The sequence below is a fragment of the Macrotis lagotis genome, chromosome 1 (genome assembly GCF_037893015.1).
Source record: "Macrotis lagotis isolate mMagLag1 chromosome 1, bilby.v1.9.chrom.fasta, whole genome shotgun sequence".
NCBI lineage: Eukaryota > Metazoa > Chordata > Mammalia > Peramelemorphia > Peramelidae > Macrotis > Macrotis lagotis.
In genome coordinates, this window is record NC_133658.1 from 48,879,274 (window position 1) to 48,893,880 (window position 14,607).

The 14,607-nt window shown below is 43.9% G+C and overlaps 1 protein-coding gene across 1 annotated transcript in view; it reads right to left on the reverse strand.

Moving 5' to 3' along the window:
- Positions 1-12,227, reverse strand: part of WWP2 (WW domain containing E3 ubiquitin protein ligase 2) — a 127,077-nt gene extending 114,850 nt beyond the window's left edge. Inside the window, exon 1 of the mRNA XM_074200295.1 lies at positions 12,138-12,227. The gene's annotated coding sequence lies outside the window, so the exon portion shown is untranslated. The remainder of the gene's footprint in view (positions 1-12,137) is intronic.
- Between the last annotated feature and the right edge of the window lie 2,380 nt (positions 12,228-14,607).

A 14,607-nucleotide genomic window follows, 5' to 3' on the forward strand; every position in this document is an offset into this window, starting at 1 on the left:
GGTTGGTTCCCTTTCTTGCCTTACACAACCTCATTAGAGGCAGTTTCCAGGACAGCAAACTTAATTGTCCACTTTGCACTGAAAACCTTTGTGAAAAAGATACAGGTAATTTAGCATCAGCATCTTCTTCCCAGATCCTTCATGGAAATTAAACATCTACCTCTTGAATCTCCTGAATATGACAGGACAGAAAACTTACCTTGGTAACTATGTGACTACAATGCTCAAGGTCATCATTTATAAGGAGCTTTAAGGCTCTGTTGATCTTCAGAACAACCCCATAAGGGAAGGACTTTCCCCAATTTACAGATGGAAAAATGAAGTTCACAAGTGATAAGAAACTTACTCCTAGCCACATAGCTACTAAAGCAACATTCAAATGCAGCTTCCTCTTGACTCCATTTCCAGGTTTTTTAGGGACTGGTCTTATGATGTCATTGGTTCCCTCTGAGTAAATTTCCCCTACAAAGGCAGCTTGACACAGGGCTTATAATTTTTCATCTTTGTACCATGGCCCAGGTCAGAAAGACACCTGGCCACTGGCAGGCTCCCAGGTCCCCCAACTCCTTGGCCAGCTCTCTAGCTGACATGCCTCAGTCCTTTTCCGGGTTAAGATGACTTAGAATTGATTGATTCCCTGGGTCCAAAAAAGAGAACCAATGAGATTGACACTAATTAGGAATGACAAAATCCTGCTCTTCAGGAGTCAACACTTTCAAGGACTGTGAGTCAATAGGGTTGACTCTCCAGCTTCCCTCCAGCTCCTTCCTGCTCTGGTTGATGAATGGTTTCATACTAGGATGTGACTAAAGAGACTAAATAATAACAACAATATCAATAATGACAGCTAAAATTTTTGAGTAATTACTATGTGCTGAGAACTGTGATAAGCACTTTATAATAATTATCTCACTTGATCTCATGATAAGCCTATAAGGCAGACTGCTTTTATTATCCCTATTTACAGAAGAGGAAACTGAGGCAAGCAGTAACTCAATGACTGTGTAGTACTTCCTGGTGGCTACTAAGTGTCTGAACTCAAATCTGAACATGGGCAGAAGATGGGTCTTCCTCTTTCCTCTGCACCATGGAGCAGCCAGAGTCCAAGTGATAGACCTCTACAGCTTTAATGGAACTGTTACTAGGACATCAGACACTCCACAAACACTGTCTTTCCAGCTTGGGAGGAGCCACTAGAGTTTATGCTCTCCTTGAAATAGCCTGGAGGCAGCCAGGCCAACCATGCTCCACAAGGCGGCATCAGAGAGGGCACCACTGAGAAGCACTCTCTCAACACTCTGTCCACTCATCGGAGAGGCCATTCTAGCTCTCAGCATTCCTTCTCAAGCCTCCTATATGCAACACCTTGTCCTGCTCAGACACCAACTGTGTCCCACAAGGCTTGATCCAAGCCCCTCTTCCCCCCACCCCAGGATCTCTCTTATTGTCATCTCCTCAGCTCTCTAGGGTCCAATGATCAGGCTTACACATTATATATCCAGCTCTATTCTCTTTCTGAAGCTACAGACATGCAGCTCTGTTACCTCTAAGACATCTCAAATTGGATGTCCTGGAGGCAATTTCAAACTCACCATAGTCCAAAATAGAACTTGTTCTCTTTCCATCCCCCACCCCCAACCACCTTGCTTCCCAGCTTCCTTATTACTATCAAGGGGACCACCATGCTCCCAGTCACCCAGGCAGGCACCACTACTCCTCTCCCTCCCTCAGCTTACCCATTTCATCTGGTGTCACATCTTATCCTTTCTCCCTTCATGACTTCTTGTCTTTCTATGCCCTTCTCTCCAGCCATATGGCCCTCCTCTATATAACCTCCAGCTATAAGACCCACTGCTCTAACCTGTTGGTTGGTCTCCCTGACTCAAGTCTCTCCAATTACTCCTTCACTCAGCTGCCAAAATGATTTTCCTAGATCAGTGGCCTGATCATCCCCCTCCTCAACAAACCCCACTGGTTCTCTAGTACTTCCAGGCTAATCCTGGCCCCCAGCCTACCAATGCAGTTATCCTCTGGTCCCCTGCACTAAATATCCAGCCTGTCCTTCTTGAATATAAAAGCTCTCTCCCCTAACTCCTTTCACTTCTATCACTCTCCCCTCCACCTTGGCCCCTGGTTCTAGGGCTTTCCTCAGGACTCAGCTCAGTCAATAAACTGACTGCTATATCCAGGCACTATGTGAAGCATTGAGGATGCAAAGAAAGGCAAAACTTAGGTCCCTGCTCTCAAAGAGTTCCCCAGTCAAATGAAGGAGAAAACATGCAAATAAAGATGAATAAACAAATTACATAGAGCATAAACTGGAAATGATCAAGAGGGAAGGTATTAAAAGTAAGTGAGATTGGGAAAGACTACCTGTAGGAGCTGGGACATGAAAGAAGCCCAGAAGACAAGAGGTGAAAGGAGACAGTGAAAATGCCCAGAACTGCAAGATGGGGGGATTGGTTGGAGGCACAATGAGGAAGCCAGTGAGACTTTGTGACCAAAACCAGCCAGCAGGTTACTGCAATGGCCAGATGCACCAAGGGGCTGCCTGTGATCTTCCCTTTCTTTCTCCACTGCTAGGACTCCTCCTCTCAGACAGCCCTCCATCTACACAAGATTCATCTTGTATGTCCCCTCCATTATGTGAGCTCCTTGTTAGGCAGGGAGGGACATCTTTTTGACCTTTTTGTATCAGTGCCACTTTGCATAGTGGTGGATCGACAGTAGGTGCAGACCGCTTCACTGGCTGTCTGCCATTCCTGGAATGATCTCTCCTCACCTTAGACTCCAAGCTTCCCTGGCTTCCTTCAAGACTCAACTCAAAGCCACCCTCTGCCCAGGCCCCTTCTCCCAACTGGCAGCGCCCTCTGAGATCACCATGTAGAACAGTCTTTCCTATGAGAACGTCACTCCCAGAAGGCAGGGTCTGTATTTTTGCCCTCCTTTGCATCCCCAGCATTGAGCTAAGTACCTGCATATTTAATAAACGCTGGCTACCGACTACTGAAGCAGCAAGGCTGCCTGGGTTCTGTTGAGCTGTCTTCAGGATAGGAGACACAAATGTGTGACTATGTCCCTGCAGGCTTATCCCAATTCATTTTGCCAGTCTCAGCCAGTATGGGGAAGTGAAGCCCCAGCCTAGAATCAGAGAGGTCAGAAGAAAGGAAAGGACCTACAAGTGGTTTCAATCTGTCACCACTAACCTTCTGATACTCATTACAAAGGCATGTGGGATGGAAAGGCACACCGCTCCTCCAAAATTCACTGTTAGCTCTGACGCACCATCGCTGCCCACATAACAAACTACCCCACCAGGAACAATGGCCCAGCCTGGCAGGTCTGACCCATCTGTACTAGGGACTTTTCCACTGTCGATATTTTCTCCTCAGTCTGCTCCTTGCTAATAACCTAAAAGCTGAATGTTTACCCTCTGGCCCTTCTCAAATTAACTGTAAGTAATTGCTTTTGCATTAGCCCAAGCTGAGAGAAAGAAAAGACCTTTTAAAATGCAATCATGATGGTTCTGCACATGCAAAAATAAACTATTACAGAAGTTCTTTGTCAATCTTAAAATAAATAATCAAGATGATGTTAACAATTATCATGTTTGGAAAAAGATCTGATCTCGGCTCCCCTATAACTCTGAAAATCTCTAGGAGCTCCAAGTGGAAGAGAGAACCTGTACCTAAGTGAGAATCACCTTTTAGGGGCAGCTAGGTGGCGCAGTGGATAAAGCACCAACCCTGGAGTCAGGAGTACCTGGGTTCAAATCTGACCTCAGACACTTAATAATTACCTAGCTGTGTGGCCTTGGGCAAGTCACTTAAACCCATTTGCCTTGCAAAAACCTAAAGAGAGAGAGAGAGAGAGAGAGAATCACCTTTTACAATAAATATCCCCAACAAGTGGTTATGTGGCCTTCCCTTGAATAGCTCTAGGGAGAGAGAATTCACTACTTGCTGAGATAGGCTGCTGCACTTTTGGAGAGCTCTAAGCCCAAGTTCCATGGAAGAGCTTGTTCAGACCTCTCAGGAAAAAAGCCAACCCAATTCCATGAAATTGTCTTGTCCCAAAAATTCTCTTTTGAATTAGAGGGGGAAGGACAGGGAAACAAAACTCAGAAATATTTCACAGCTCATCATACAAAAATATCTTAAGAGACAAGACTTTAATTGGGAAGGAATTCATCATCATCATCATCTTGGATCCACAAGGACCAAGGTGGTTTTCCCAACCAGTTCAAATTAGGTTCAGTATGAAAGAGGCTTAATGGAAAATTTAGAATTGCTCTGACCCTTGATGAATCCCAGATTCCAATAAAGATTTGTTCAGATGCTTCAACATAATAAGAAAGACCTTACATCTTCAAAGACTATACCAATAGTATGCAAGTTTGGGCAAGGCCTACAACCTAGAAAGCCTCTGAGCATGGCCCTACCAATGAACTGTGGGTTTGTGATTCAAAAACCAGTCTAAGCTAAGTTCTAAGAAGCCCATAACTAGAAGATTGGTCACAAGATCACAGCAATTCAAGAAGACCAGCCACTAAATGTCAGGGTAAGAGGTAGGAGGAGAGAGATTGAGATCTGATTAGACAAAGGAAGTGTTCATATTGATTAAATCATGTATCTTCTGAAAAAAAAAAACCACTTAACAAAACATACTGAGGTCACTCCAACCACAACACTGACCTAGAAAGAAAAGTTTGATGGGGGATCTAAGACAACAACAGATAACTTCCTTTGGAATTGACGTTTTTCCCACAGGAAGTCTTCCATTCAACTCAGTCTAAAGGATGATGTCTCTGCTTAATTTTAATAGGAAATGACTATCCACATTGAACCAAAACTAAAAGCTACTATTTTTCAGGAAAGGTACGATTCTCTTGATCCTGCGTGACTGAAATTAGAACCCTTCTAAATATCAGGCAAACATCTCTGGGAGCTCAACTTCAATAGAACTCCCACATCTAGCTAAACATCAAAACAACAGTCTTATTTTTCTTAAGAAATGAACTCCACAAACTCACTTCTTCCAGACTGACAATAAGTAACTGACATAATGAATTTATCACTTCTTTATTAACATTCATAACTACACAAAAATAACTATTAAAGGGCATTATGATTTTTAAAAGTTTATTTTTCATGGTGTTTATTTTTAAATGGCTCAATTCTCAAACTTTCCAAAAAAAACAGGACATTGTCATTAAGAGGGGAAAGGAAAGAAGCCTTTTAAGTATCCAGCATTGGTGCAAAGTGTTTTACATCTTCTGGGTGGGGGGGAAGCAAAGATAGGGGAAAAATTGTAAAACTCAAAATAAATAAAATCTTTCTTAAAAAAAAACGTGCTTTACAAATATTATCTCATTTGATCCTCACAGGAATCCTGAGAGGTAATATCCCTGTTTTACAGAGAAGAAAACTGTTACTAAGACAGTTGAAGTAACTTGCCCAGGGTCAGACAACTAGTAAATGTCTGAGGCCACATTTGAACTCCTGATTTACTTCCTAATGCCAACAGTTATTTATTACTGTTATTATTAATGATAACTCACAATCATATAATACTTTATACTTGTGATCTACAAACCTTTCTTCATAACCCTAGGTAGTAATGTAAATGTTTTTATCTATAAAGATAATCCAATTTTGTATGTGTGTGTATGTAAGTATGTGTATGTGTACGTGTGTGTGTGGAAAGTGAGGCCCAAGAGTTAAGCAGTTTGCTCAGGGCTACCCATCTATTAAGCATCTGTGCAGGATGTAAACCCATAGCTGATGCTGCCAGGCCTGGCACACTTTCCAGGACACTAAGTTGTCCCACACGAGGCATAAAGCACCACGGTTTTATTACCAAAGATCTGTGTGTAAGAAAGATGAAGTGAAATAATGGGTAAAAGATTAGGTCCAAGTGCTTCCTAGTAGCATCAAGTCTGTTCTACTCGAGTGCCAACCTCACCAGCACAAGGAATTAACCCTCCCTTCTCCCTTTGCCTCCCCCTCTTGTCTACTTTCCCACTCCCTTTTTCCTCTTCGCTCCCCCCCTTCCCCCTGCCTTTCCCTTGCACCTGCTCCAGACATTCCTTGGGGCTATTATAGTACCAGGACAGAATGGCATAGTGAATTGAAGGCCTGTGCCTCAAGCACTAGCCATGAATCCTCGAGAAGCCAGTTAACCTAGACAAGCCTCAGTAAGAGGAGAATAACAATATAACACCAACCTCACAGGATTAGGTAGGAGGATTTAATGAAATAACAATCAAGTCATCAACTAGCATTTATTAAATGCCAAACATGAGCCAGGCACTGTGCTAGATACTGGGGAGTCAAAGAAAAGTCAACATAGTCCCTGGCCCCAAGGAGCTCATTCACTTTGTCAACCTTACATCAGCTACCCTTGGCCACAGCAGAAAAGTCATGCTGAACCATGTGCTGGGACACTGTCCCTTGGCTCCTGCCCCCTCACCCTCCTGAGGGCCCTAGAAGCATCACTAATCAGACTCAGCATCGGTGCCCGGGCTCATCCCAGCTTCACCAGGAGATCTGCCTGTGTCACTAGCTCCTCCTATTAGTTCAACGTGTACAGCCCTCCCATTCAAGAGCATGAGCAGAGAATCAGCAGGATCCTTTAACCTGAATTACTTTGGGTTTGTTTTTGTTTTTTTTTTTGCAAAGCAAACGGGGTTAAGTGGCTTGCCCAAGGCCACACAGCCAGGTAATTATTAAGTGTCTGAGACCACATTTGAACCCAGGTACTCCTGACTCCAGGGCCAATGCTTTATCCACTGCGCCACCTAGCCACCCCCTGAATTACTTTAAAGTTACAAAGTGAGAGGGAAACTGCAGAGGTAAAACAAAGGAGGAACTTGAGTGGCCAGGTACACATAAGCAAGAAAAGCTGGAGGAGGAGGATTGCCGGCCACGGCTGCCATCCTCCTGCATGATGGAATTTAACCTCTGAGAAACAAAGATACTTAAGATGACCTGGATTGCTTCCCTGAGATGAGAGCTGAACTTCGGCACTCTTGTGCTCTTCAGTATGGTGACTAGGTGGCACTGAGGCAACTAGGATAGAAAGCTGGCCCTGAAGTCAGGAGGACCTGAGTTCAAATCCAGCCTCACATACTTACTAGTGATGGGACCCTGGAAAAGTCACTTAACCCTGTTTGCCTCACTTCCTCATCTGAAAAATGATCTGAAGAAGGAAACAGCACACCACTCCAATTTCTTCACCAGGAAAACTCCAAATGGAGTCCTGGAGAGCTGGACATGACTGGAAATAATTGAACAACAACGCCACCACAGTATTCTGCTTAAAATAAATCACTCTGGGGGAGGTGGTGCATGGAACAGCCAGGTAGCACAGTGGACAGAACACCGGCCCTGGAGTCAGGAGGACCTGAATTCAAATCCAACCTCAGACACTTAATAATAATCACCTAGCTTGGGCAAGCCACTTAACCCCATTTGCCTTGTAAAAACTAAAAAGAAAAAAATAAGTCACTTGATTTTCCATCTCCCTTCAGTCCAAGGCTGATGACAGCAAAAGGTTTTGATTTAGGAACTGAACTCCCAAGAGAGTTCAAAGACTCCTAAGACAGCATCTAGTCTAAAATGAAGGACATTTTACAAATGAAGAAATTGAGGCCCAAACACAGAAATGTCTTGCCCTACACTGAAGTAAGTAACCTGAAGAGCCAGGATGAACCCTGGTCCTCAAAAGCAAATTCCTGAAACTGGGCTCTGTGCATCTCAAACAACAACCACCACAACCATCAAAACCCAAACAGATTTTTATTGGGCAGAAACATCTGATTACAGCCCCACCAGCTGAGGTCCCTTACTGTATATAGCTCCACATCCATCATTACCTGGGTCAGAGAAGACTCTTCAGATGAAGTCACTATACCTTGTCTTCTAAAGTCCCCAAAATCACATCGTGCCATTTTCTACCTCTCATACTACTGGCGCCAGCAGGAATTTTAGGAATCTGAGTATTTATCTTCTAGTTTTGACTGGAGACACTGAATTCTGACCTCATGATGAAGGGAAATTTGCAGGGGATCATTCAGGAAAAACAGAGAGGATATCTGATCATCAAACAGCAAGAGGATTTTCTTTTGAGCAGACTCAGCTGTGGGAAGAGGCACTCAAGCCTTATTTTTTCTAACCAGAAGCAGGCCCCCTCCAGAAAGAGAGAGAAGCAGCACTACATCCCTAACCCTCTCACTTCCTCTTCCCTTCTCCTCCTACTCTTCCAAGGACTTCCCATCCCAGTCTCTGGCCTTCTCCACACTAGGTTGAATTCGGACTGAAATGGAGTCCAACAAGTCCAGGAGGCTCTGCCCAGAGCTCCCTGCCCAAACAATTTGGAGGGGGGGGTGCAAAGTCCTCAACTGTGAAAAGAGGAAGCAGGACTAGAGCAGGGGCTTTAAGCCTTTTTAGTCAGACTCCTCAGACAGTGACCAGGAAAACTAAAGAAGCACTTCTCAGAATCAGATTTCTAAACACTTAAAAGTTAATAAAGGACTGCAAAGGAAACCATTTACATGGAAATAGTTATCAAAATAATTTTCAAAATAAATTCATGGAATTCAGTTTATGAATCAGCACCGCTGATGACTGCTAAGATCTCTTCCACTCTGGAATTCTATGAAACCCACACTAATAGAAATTCTAAAAAGCAAATAAATTGAATGTGACTTTTTTCCCCCCTAAGTTTCCAGGGAAGTAAAAGTGGGGAGAAAGGATTCCAAATAAAGGACATTAAGGTGATTGGAGGATCTGGGTTCGAATCCAGACTCAGGTACTTACTAGCTGTGTGACCCTGGGCAGGGCACTTAACCTGTTTGCCTCAGTTTTCCCAACTGTAAAATGGAGTTAATAACAGCACTCCATCAGAGCTATTGTGAGGATTAAATGAGATACTATTTATAAAGCTTAGCACTGTGCCTGAATTACAGGTGTTAGATATAGCATTAATCATATATACATATCCATGTATATATGTTACATATACTATATATATATATATATATATATATATATCTCACATATGCATGTATATATGTATGTGTAAAGCATTCACTATATGTCAGGCAAAAATGTCCTGCCCTGGAGGATACATCATGATGATAACTGTGTGTGTTCATGGTGTCACTGTATGGGAAGAACTGGGGGGAGGGACACAGGAAGAAGGGGGAGGCTGGGAAAGGCTTGGAGCTGAGTCTGGAAGGAAGTCAGAGAAGCTAGAAGGTGCAGGTGAGCCGAGACAGCCAGCCGGTCAGTCGATGCAAATGCCTACAAGAGGGAGAATGGCCAGCTTTCAATTCTAGGAGCAGATTTTTCCATTTTCCTGAGCCTCAAAGAAATTCCAGAATCTGTATAGAAAAACAAAACAAAACAAAACCTACTCCACGGATCCTGGAAAACAGCTTTATCTATGGCTTCCTATGATTGTGTTCATAAGTCACACCACTCCTATAAACAGGAAAGAACTCCCACCCTCCTGACACCCACTCTTCCTGGCACCCCAAAGCCCAGAAGCCACAATGGAGATCTTTGTAGACAAGACACATGGAGAGGTAACCTTCCCATCCAAGCAGCTCAAGATGTCAAGAGAAACTTCTATCTGCTTATGGGAGAAACTTCAAGTTTCTTAAGGACTCACTCAATAAAAAGTAGATCAAATTAAAGTTAATACCATCAATTCAAAAAATATTTAAAAGGCACCTAATCTGTGCAAAAGAGCAGTGGATCAGGCCCTGTGTCTGAAAAGCAGGAAACCTTAAGTTCAAAGTCAGCCTCATAGTCTATCCACCCTGGGTGAGCCTGGGAATCCCATAACCTCTGCCTGCCTCAGTTTCCCTGTCTACAGAGGCTGTAGGGCTGCAGTAAGGATTAAATGAGAGAAAATTTGTAAAGAGCTTAGCACAATGCCTAACAGATAGTAGGTGCTGTATAGAGGCTTATTCCCCACTACCATCATCAAAGGCAACATATTGGGATATAGTTTCCAGAGGTATTTAACTTTTAATAAATTTCAATTGGAAATTAAGCAACTTAATACAGGGTAAAATTTTTTGCTTGAAATTTAACATCTAGAAGAACAGAACCTTTGAGATGCATCATGTTTCTTGTAGGAGAGTTAAAGCTTTATTTTTTTACCCCATTTCTATCCCTTTCCTTGGAAATAATTGAGTAATAACTGGTGACTGAAAATAGACAATTTTATCTAGCCATGTTTGGGAAAAGGGAATAAACAATCAAAAGGCCTGGACTCTTAATTCCACTGTCAATTAATTGGCAAAGACCCTGATTCTAGGCTTACTATTCTAAAAATGGGAAAGTATTATTGCTATTTTTATTTCTTACCAACAACCAACTCCTAAGCCCAACATGACAGATTTCAACATGCCAATTTGATGTTTTCCAATTTTACTAAGAAACCCACAGAACTGGGGTAAATAGTAAAGTGGCATTTTAAACTAAAAATGAAGTGGCCACATAGAAGACCCAAAAGGGTATTTATTGAGAAAGAGCTTTGCCTCTGTTCCTTATTTATAAAGAAATGTTTACTGCTTAGACACTCAGATCTTGTTCTAAACAAAAAGAAAGCTAGAGGAGGGACCTATCTTTATATGAGAAAAAACATGAGAGGTATGAAGGTAAATAGTAATACAAAGGCCTCTTTTTTGCAATACTTGGAAGTAATTACTATTTTGACTCTGATAGACAGATGCAAAATACTGAGTTTTTCTCCCATAATTGAAGTAATAATTTTCCAGCACCAAAATAGTACTAAAACATTATGTGCATGTTGTAGGATTTTGTTCCTGTTTAATGCCTGTACTTTTCCATGAAGCTGCAGCATTATAAAGTGGACAGAAGGATAAATTTGGCAACACAGCACCTCAGTGGAAATCCTTGCTAAGTCGCCTACTAACTAGGTGACCTTGGGCAAATCTTTTTCTCTCTCCAAGTCTTGTTTTCTCCTCTATAAAATAAGGTGGCCGGACTACAGACGATCTTCAAGGTTCTTTCCAGCTGTAAAACCTACTCTGTGTAATCTGGGGCACCTTGGAATCTTGAGGCCAAAGTCCCTGATCTAGCCATTAGTCTCCTATGAATATTGTTTCCCTCATTAGAAGATAAATTCCTGGAGGACAGGGACTAGCATTACTTTTTGTTTTTCTAGGTCTAGTGCTTAGCCAACGTTTGGCATGCAGTAAGTGCTTAACAAATACATTTTCATTTATTCTTTCACTGAAGGATGTCAGCAGAAAATACCTCATCTATCTGGAAAACTTCAAATACAGACACTTCAGCAGACTGCACATCTGTCATCCAAGGACAAATCGCTAATTAATGTTTGTAGAACTGCATCACTAAAAGTATCAAGTAATGAATGCTTTTGGCCACTGAGACTCATAATTACTATTGATGAAAGCAGAGAAGAGTTAAAAAATCTAGATCCTGGGGCGGCTAGGTGGATAAAGCACCGGCCCTGAAGTCAGGAGTACCTGGGTTCAAATCCGACTCAGACACTGAATAATCACCTAGCTGTGTGGCCTTGGGCAAGCCACTTAACCTCATTGCCTTGAAAAAAATCTAAAAAAAGATAAAAAACAAAAAGAAATCTCGATCCTTTTCTCCTTGAAACCCTTGCCATCATTTGGGTTTATTTTTGAACTAAGCTCACTGAATTTCCCTCGGGCTGGCGCGCGTCCAAACTCGGGGCGCCGGGGGGAGTCTGATGTTGGGGCTCTGCCCGGGGAGAGGGGAGTGGGAGCCCCGGGGCGGCGGGCACGGGGCCTCCGACAAGCCGGATCGGGGGCCGGGCTCGCCGGGGCTCAACGACTCCGGCCGAAGCGGGGCGCCGGGGCCTCCGCACCCCCTCCTCCCGTCCTCGCCCGCCGGGGCGCGCCCCCTCCCCTCCCCCAGCCTCCCGGAGCGGGCGTCCGGACGAGCCCTCCTCGGAGGCCGGAACCGCCGGCCCAGGCCCCTCCCACAGGAAGCCGCCGCCCCCCGCCCCAAAAGCCGGCTGTCAGCCTGGGCCTGGCGGGGCGCCCGCCGCCCAGCCCTCCCAGGGGCGCCCGCCAGGCCCGCCGCGCGCCGAGACCGGACCCCTACCTGCGGCAGGCCGAGCGGCGGCGCCCAACTCCGCGCCTACTTCCGCCTTCCACCGCCGGCGCTCGGGCCGGGTCATGTGGCCGCGGTGGGTCACCTGACCCGGAAGAGGCAGGCGAAGCCCGGAGGGCGGCGGGCGCCAGGAGTGGGGCGGGGCGGGGAGGCGGGCACGCGCGCACGCGCGCCCGAGGCTGGTCCCTGCCCCCCGCAGTCCCGGGTGGGGAGGCCTGAAACGCCTTTCTGCTAACTTTTTTTTTTTAGTTTCTGGGTGAAGTGACTTGCCCAAGGCCACACAGCTGGGGCATTATGAAGTGCCTGGGGTCGCATTTGAACCCAGGTCCTGCTCTATCCACGGTGCCACCTAGCCGCCCCGCTATTAACTTTCTTGCTGATACCAATTGCAATCCCCTTGAACAGGTAAGCTCCCTGAGGGCAGGGACTGCTTTGGGCCTGGCCACCTTATAGGTGTTTTGTTTGTTTCTTTGTGAGGCCATGGAGTTAAGTGACTTGCCTGATTAAGCATTAAGAATCTGAGGTCGGATTTGAACTCAGGTCCTCTGCTCTATCTACTGCGCCACTTAGCTGTCCCTCCCCCCATGTGGTTTTTTTTCCCAGAGAAAATTCTAGCATGCATGAAAATCATGTATTAAGAGCTTACACCTAGCTCTGGAGATACAGATTCCATTCAATAATTACTCAGTCATCGTTATTAAGGCTTTCTCCGTGCATCTAAATGGCCCTGTGGTTAGAGCTCAGGCTCTGGAGTCAGCAGGACCTGAGTTCAAATTCTGCTTCAGACACTATACTTATGAACCCCGTGACTTTGGGCAAGTCACTTAACCCTAGTGCCCCACCCAAAAAAGGCCATATTTCTAAGACACCCCCATTTCTGAAAGCATTCTCACTCTAGTAGGAGAGATTACATATATATAGATGTCACTGCTTTAATTATATTTATTCAATTGACAAACATTCATTTTCTAGATCTCTCTTAGTGGGAAGGGGGGAATTGAGAAGACAAAGAAGGAAAAACAAAACCCCTGGAGCAGATAAAGTACAGGACATAGTTTCACATTGATCATGTCCAAAAATGTATATCTCAGGATGCTTCTATGGGGTGAATGGCATTGTTAGGTAGCATTATTCCATAGCCAATAATTTAAATTATACCTTTCTGAGCTGACCTTGTGTTTCTTGATGCTATGGGGGGAAAAAATTGGGTTCCTCCATCCCTGGGAAAATTGCCTTCATCCCTGGAAAAGCCTCTCTCCCTTTACCAGATCTTGGGAAGATAAAAACTATTTGGGGTATCAAATGGGACACCTAACTCTGCCTCTACAAAGATAACAGAGTGTTACTAATTATCCTTGAGCATACAGACATTATCCATGTTTCCCTAACCTATCTCTCCCATATTTCTTAAGGATCAGCCCAGTTGCAATAACTTTACAACTGTCCCTCATAATAAAGTCCTGAGTCTCTCTCATCAATTCATTCACTCCTCAAACCCTAAATGTCATCAATAATAGGTAGTCAGAAATTAAACTTAAGGAAGAAGAGGAAGACAAAGGGTAGAATTTTCCAGCATGGTCAAGAGCAAGATGAAAGAAGTTTAAGTGATGAGACCTGTAGTTTCTCAAGGTTTACAGAACACTTTACAAAATTCTTTGTAGTAACCCCATGAGGCAAGTGCTATTATTAGTTCCAATTTATAGATTTAGAAAGTGAAGCTTTGTGAGGTTATAGGACTTGCCCACTTGTTAATAAGTGTCTAAGTATGGATTTGAACTCAGGTCTTTCTGACTCCAAGAACAGTATTCAATCCCTCTCATAGACTTGAAACTTTCCATCCACTAGTTAGCACAGATGTGCCAACTCATCTCCCACCTGGCTGCTCTGCACTTCTCTCACATGCCTTTGTACTTACTTCCTCACCACCCACGAACCTCATCATCCTGTAAGAATTCTTCAGTCTTCTCTCAGTTCTGATGGATGGAGGGCAAAACAAAGAGCTCCTCCAAAAACCTCCCCTCCTTTTCAGTTTCCTTTTGTATGTTGTCTTCGGGGGTTGAATTGTAATCTCCTATAGGACAAGAACTGTCTTTTTCCTATTTTTATCCCCAGAGCACAGCAGATTGTCTGAATCATACAGTAAATCCTTAATAAATATTTATGGATTGTTGTTGTTCAACCATGGCCAACTCTTCTCGGGCCCTTTAGGGGTTTTCTTGGTAATGATACCAAAGTGGTTTGCTATTTCCTTCTCCAGTTCATTTTACAGATGAGGAATCTAAAGCGTTGAGAGATTTGCCCAGGGATACACAGCTAGTAAGTGTCTGAAGCCAGATTTGAACTTTGGAATAAATAATTGGAAAAATATCAATTGTTCATGGGAGGAAGAGTCAATACAACAAAAATGACAATACTACCAAAATTACTCTATTTACTCAGTGCCATACCAATCCAAATATAA